This window comes from Callospermophilus lateralis, chromosome 5, assembly GCF_048772815.1.
Source record: "Callospermophilus lateralis isolate mCalLat2 chromosome 5, mCalLat2.hap1, whole genome shotgun sequence".
Classification (NCBI taxonomy): domain Eukaryota; kingdom Metazoa; phylum Chordata; class Mammalia; order Rodentia; family Sciuridae; genus Callospermophilus; species Callospermophilus lateralis.
This window is the reverse complement of record NC_135309.1, coordinates 82,756,470-82,763,581: the sequence shown is the minus strand read 5'-3', so window position 1 is coordinate 82,763,581 and position 7,112 is coordinate 82,756,470. Positions and strand designations below refer to the sequence as shown.

Sequence of the window (7,112 nt, the reverse complement as noted above, 5' to 3'; positions counted from 1 at the left end):
TTCCAATTGTATTAAATGATATGATTAACTTATAAGTCAAACAATTGGTGACTGCTTTCCTCTCATTTTTGTTTTTAATTTTTTTTTAAATTATAGGCATCAATTAAAAGGAAATAAGGCCAATGATCCAGCAGAGAACAAAAAACTGAGCATCTTTTTACTACGCTTTTGATACCTATATGGTAACAGTAATTCTAGAAGACAAAGTCCTTTAGTTCAATGTCGCCTCATTCATTGAGTTCACTCACAAAAGCTGATGCTATTCAGGTACTAGAAATACAAACACAAAAAATTAACAAAAGTTTTGTCCTTCAGTGGCTTATAGTGTACTCAGGAGAAATACAAGCAGGTGTAAAAATAATGAAAGAGGTAAAATGTGCCATGGGAACACAGATAACTTGTTTTGCTTCTTTACCATGACATCTGGAATGAGACAGCCGTGAACAAACATTAGTCAGATCTATTAAAGGTGAAGGAGACAGGACTTGGTAACTGAGACCTGTTTTTTTTCCCCCTTTAACACTGATTTTATCAATATGATAATTATATTTTCAGAATGAGGCATTATTAGTGGCAAATAAAGGCAAGAAAATGTGTGTGCTTCAGTCAGTAGATGAGAGGAGAATGTTTGACAAAGTTATAAAGTGAAAAATAAAGATAAAAAATGCTGATGATGGTGCTAGGGTTGTGGCTCAGTAGAGTACTTGTCTACCATGTGTGAGGTATTGAATTTGATCCTCAGCACCACATAAAAATATAAATTAATTAAATAAAGGTATTATGTTTACCTAAAATTTAAAAAAAAATTATAGATCCTGATGACGATAGAGAAATATGCCTATAAACAGGAAATGAATGAGATTATTTAAAATAACACTGGAAATCTCTGTCTACCTTTAAATAGTTCACATTTATTTGTAGAACATATTTGATTTTATCTTTATATCTATAGAGGTGTTGATGTACTTGATGATATATCATTGATTACAGAATCCTGAATGAATGGTAATGGTAGCAAGAAAAGAAATAAAAGTGAATTTGTTCCTTTTTATTTTAATGAGCTATAATAAAAGTCTGATAAGACAGAATAAATATCAGACTTATGGTCCTTTCAATACTAACATTCTCATCATAGCATATTTAGAAGACACTTGCATATGTCTGCATAAATAGTCTTACAAACTTTCTAAAGTGAATAAAACTCTGTGCTGGGGGCTCATGGCCACAGGTGCTTAGGGCTTGGGTGCAGGTGCCTAAGGCGGGCGGTTGTTGGGGGTTGTGCTGATGTGGCCCCATGCTGCTGTGACCACAGAGCAGCCAGGCTAAGACCCTGCTGAGCAGCCTCAGTAGCACCAGCAGAGCATCCACCTCCTCAATTTCATGTTGACCATGCTGTTCTGTGTGTCAGAATCAACAACATAATAGTAGCTATTGGAAAAGAAGTTAAACTCTACCTGTTCTAAGCCCCAGAATGGCTAAAACTGCAGGAAAGCAGTCATAGTTATCACTGTAGTAAAAAATTATCCAGAGATAAGTTGAAAAGTACTCTAAAGATGGAAAAGGAGTAACTTTTATGGGAAGTTTGGCATAATTTTTTGACATTGCTTTCCAAATTTACATATTATACCTATTTCTGAGTCGATGCATGAGTTGGACAACAGTCAGAATAAAGAGGTCTCAAATCAGACTGCTCCAGTGGGACTCTACCCCTGTGTCCACTGGCATTGCAGTGTTCATTGCCATAATACAGAGTGTTTTATAACTTTTGGAACAGTTTGGAGATTCTAGTCATCATAGCTACCACTCACACCACAACTTAGCAGGGATTTTCCTAATAATTTAAAAAATTTGCCTAGCATTGTCTTTAGGATGTTGACTATCAGATCACACAGTGGGGAGAATCACACTCAAAAGAGAGTTCAACATCACACTTGCCAAAGGCTGTATCTTGTGGTTTTTATGCCATCCTGGTCTTATGTGCATTTTTATCCTTTTCAAAGAATACCAGAGATAAGGTTCTTATCATAGGTGTTATCCTTTGCCAGTCTTTTTCCATGGTTATTCTCTACAGACTTTTCCTATCTCACAGTCTATACTGGGAAGTCTCTTCTCTTTCCTCAGTAACACTACCACTGAGCATATCATCTGGACACAAAAGTCACCCTCATTTCTGACACTTGATTTTTGTTGAATGAAAAGGTGAATTGGTTAAAGGAATGCAATAAGGATCCAAACACAGTGACTCTTTTTTTCACACATTTGGTATGAAAAATGAAACTTTGAAACCAGAGCATGTTATTTACATAATTGCATATAAGCAGTACCAAAACTCAAAAAAAAAAGTATTAAGTAAAATGTTTGAAAGCACACATTTGAACAAATTTTATCTGCTTATACTACAACACTTTTCAGTGTCCCTAAACCTCATCACAAATCCTTTTAAGAAATACATAAAATTGCATTTTATTGATATTCAGCACATTTTCCAGTGCTTCAGTTTTTTGCAGAGTTGACCACTTCATCTTCTCCTAACAAATCAGCAGAATCCACACTGTCTGTATCTAGTGATGAAATCTAGAAGTTAAAAATTTCTCTTGCTAAAACTCAGGTAAAGCTTTTACTGAAGGCAAAGGTGGGAGGAACAGCAAATACAAAGGAGATGGAATAGGTGAACACAAAGGATTTCCAGTGCAGTGAAAATATTCTATATATCATGCTGGAAGATGCATATAACAATGGGTCCAAATTCATAGAATGTACAGTGCAGAGTGACCTCTGATTTACACTGTGGACTTGGGTGGTTATGACATTAACTGTAACAAATATATCTTCCTAATAGGAATGTTAATCAGAAGGATCAGATAGGTGTATGGGGGAGAGGCTGTGTATGAGGTATCTCTGCACTTTCCTCTAAATTATTCTGTGACCATAAAAATGGCTTTATAATAGTTAATAAGAATAAATAAAATAAAACAATCACTGTCATGGCCTCACTCTATACCACAATGGTTGATGTCAGAGAGGATTTTAGTGAGAATAATGGTGGTATAACTACTTCATATTGTACATCTTATATACATCATTTTTTAAAATCTTCTCAACAATACAATGATACAAACACTGTTTACCCATGACTTTTAACTAAAGAATCTGAAACTCAAAGAATCTTGGAACCTAGTCTATCTGATTCCAAAGCTTGTGAAGTTGGTGACCAGTGCCTCTAACAAGATACCTGACTCTGCCTGTATTCAAGGAAGAGCAGAAACAAGTGAAAGAGGCAGTGCTTTCTACCCATGTTTCCATCTGGGGCTGCTGGTTTATATTGACATCATAAATCCTGGGATGGAAGTAATTTTGAAAGGTCACCTAATCCATTCACCCTGCCTTAAACTTTCCTGACAGATGAGTAGCTACCTTAATTCTCTACCCCTTCAAAGGAAAGTACAGCATCCGTCTGTCCCTTATTCCTGGATTTAACAGCCCCCAAATGCAGAAAATCTCATCTTTTTTTATAGCACAAATCCCACTCAATGCTATTTAAGCTTGTTGCCTTTTGCTAGGCTTCTTGAAAACAAGTAGTGATGTCTAAATAACAGAATTTCCTCTACTTAAAACTATACAAAAAATAATCTGTTATTTTCAAACAATATAATTTATATAATTCACACGTTTTTAACTAAAATATTGTTTTACAATATAGTTGTCATTTAATTTTTTTATGATTGGAATACATTTTTTTAAAAAAAATACGGGTTCAGATCAAGGAATTTTAAATGGGGTTAGTCTTAGTTTTGGTGGCTTTTTTTTTAGGAAACCCCAGTTCAAATCAGCCCCCCAAAACTCCATTTCCATTTGAAATTTAAGTGTGATTAATGCAGTGAAAAGGTATATTTAAAAAAAATTAACTTAAAAAAATGGAAATGATGGTTTCCCATATAAGGCATCTCAGAGCTTCTTTCTGAGTATTTACTACAGTATTTAGGGCTCCTTTGGCCAAATTTACAATATTCACATGACTAGTGATCCTAAATATGATTTATCTTCTTTGTACTTTACTTTGTAAACAGTAGAGATCATCTTTTCTATTGATTTAACAGCTGTAGATCTTCTAGGGGTCACATTGCAAGATGGCACTTATCATCAATCATGTCTTTAATTAAAACTCAAATTATAGCTAAATAAATGTTCTGTATTCATAATTTCTCAGTTTAACCCCTGTCATTTTTTAATCTTAAAATAAAATAAAATAAAATAATAATGCTTACCACATATTTTAATTTTATATTTCTTAGTACTGCTTAGTATTATATAATAAAAAGCTCTAAGTATTAAAATCTAAATGATGTTTGCCCTGTTGCCAGAGTTACCTTATTTATATGTACAATATCTACCACTGTAATGCACAGGATTTCCTGAGCATTTACACACAACATTGCTTGTTAATTTTGTATCCCAAAATGAGATGTCCCTATTCTTGCTTTATATTATTTCTTGTAAACCAAACAAAACCCCAAACTTCTATTTACTCTTTTAAAATACAACAAAATGGTATATATTATGTTGAAATATCAAATATAATAAGAATTTTTTAAATATTCAAGATACTAAAAATATCTTTGGAAAATTAACCAAGATTAGTATTTTTAAGATAACATTTCCACTTTTCTATATACTCATATACACAAATCTCTGTGAAATCTCATGACTATTATTTATTTTTTCCAGTGTTGGAGTTTGACCCTAGGACATTCATATGCAAGGAAAGTATTTTATCATTGAGCTCTATCCCCAGCCCTAGATGACTATTTGAGTCACATCAGTATTGAAAGTTCAGATGAAGAATACATCTAAAGAACTGGCCTACTGATTGCTACATTAAAACTCACATAAAAGGAAATAGTTTACACATGGAGTCAGTACTGATGGATGAGTGGATTGGGAAAGCACAGCAAATGAAGATCAAGAGGTCCCATTCCAAATTAGATTTTCAACTAAACCTTATGAGACCAAACTGGTGCCATATCAGGAAATGGGCCACACAAGGGGGAAAATGTGATTATGACATTTCTCATGGAAACAAAATAACACAAATATTATATTCACCTCATTTCACCTTGCCAGAATCCAATGACTCACATAAGAAGAATAATTCTCACATGCTTTTCTCATATGACAAATGAATTATATGATGCAGGATTTACACCAAAAGGAAAACAACATATTGGATTTTGATAAACAATTTCAAAATGTTGCTTTTTCTTAATGCATTTAGGAAATTGCTATAAAAATTGAACAAGAAAATAGCTAGCAAAAGGGTAGGGAAATTAACACGAGGCAGATAGAACCAAAGTGTGTCTCTGGATTGTTCCATACTTTCAATGTATAAAGAAAAATATTATTCTGGGACTTTGCTTGTAACCATAAATATAAATGCTATAACACTCTGTGGGTTCCAACAGTCTTAATTTGGGTCTATAGTATGAGGGAGGACTTTTAAACTAGATGTTTAATCATGACTATAATAACATATTTTAAAAATATGTTGGTCTCAGAATTGAATTCAGTTCAAATTTTCTTGGAATTCAGAATATCAATACCCCACATTCATCATTTTCCCTATAACTTGATATTTATACTGAACACACACACACACACACACACACACACACACACACACACACATAAGAGACTTTCAGTGGAACTTAAATCAATACTTTGGAAAAAATACAGCCTGCTAACTTTTCTTTATTCTTATTCAAACCCCAGGCTAATAGCACTTCAATATTTCAAACATTAAGTAAATCTTCTATAACAAAACCTACTTTTGAAACCAAACATATGTCTGGTTTTGATTTGTTATTTCCATATAAGTGCAGAGCATAAACCACTTCCCACTGCCTTGGCTTTACCACAAGCATATGCCTGCTCTATTCTGTGAGCATAAAATGTGAAACAGACTCATTTCATTTCATAAAAGAGGAAATCCAGCTTGAAAAAAAAAAGACACCGTGGTTTGGAAACTTCACCTCTCCTGTGCCACAATTTCATACAAGAAGACCACTTTTCCCCTAAAAGATGGTTTAAACAGTCACTTTTTTTCTTTCATTATATTCTTTTTTTTTCCTTGTGGTAAGTGAACATTTGATTTAAACACGACTACTATTAAATACATTTTCTTTGATTATATGAGAAACTGAACTCATTTTGCAGCACATGGAGTTCTAAAATTATTACTTACACTTCATTTAAAGCAAGTCCCATTCTACAATAGTTCTTTGAATTAATAAGATTTACTAATAATTGCTCACAGGATTATTTTGCCTATATAAATAACTCAGTGAACCTTCTGAATTTAATTAAATCTAGAACTTCTCAATCACCATGGCATGTACTAACCATAGTAGTTCTCTTTTCTAACTTTATTGAGTTACAGTTATGTTATATGGCTTAAAATTTAATCCAAATCTTTATTCACCCAATCCCTATGTTCTGATGGTATGAATTCTATGCTAAAATATGCCCAATGTGTCAGTGTGATAACATGGTCTTCGAAGTAAAATATTGCAATAGACTGGCAGAAAACCTGTACCTGTCCATAAGATGTTGAGCAATTCACTTTATTCTCAGGTATTTGAGTGTATGGAGAATGTTGCAACTTTATTTTTATGTCACCATATCTCACTTTTAGTCAGAAACCAACTAATGTTGTATGTGTAGACATCAAATAGTATAATCAAATATATTAAATTTATGAAAATATTTCTGCTATTTACATTGAGTTCATATACACATGCAATTTCTATATAAATTATGTTTAGTAAGACTCAGTCACATATAATTTCTCCATTTGACAGCAATGTTCTTTACCTAAGACCTAGAAATACTAGTAGAATTTCCTCTTACAAGTTATTTAATTCCATCCAAGTGCATGAGACATACTTAGGGGGGCATGTTAACAAACCCTTTGTCTTGCTAAGTTTACAGACTTTGGATGAAAGGTTTTTTTAAAAAATGTTCTGATAGAATTACTACTGGAGTGTATTATTTAGAAGAAAAATAAGAACTTTCTATGAAGGATAACTTTTATTTGGAAACTTTCTCTATATAAAAAG

At 33.0% G+C, this 7,112-nt stretch overlaps 1 pseudogene; it reads left to right on the top strand.

Annotated features, from left to right (window-relative positions):
* Positions 1-219: 219 nt before the first annotated feature.
* On the top strand, positions 220-2,174 carry LOC143400456 (integral membrane protein GPR180 pseudogene; annotated as a pseudogene).
* The last annotated feature ends 4,938 nt before the right edge of the window (positions 2,175-7,112 follow it).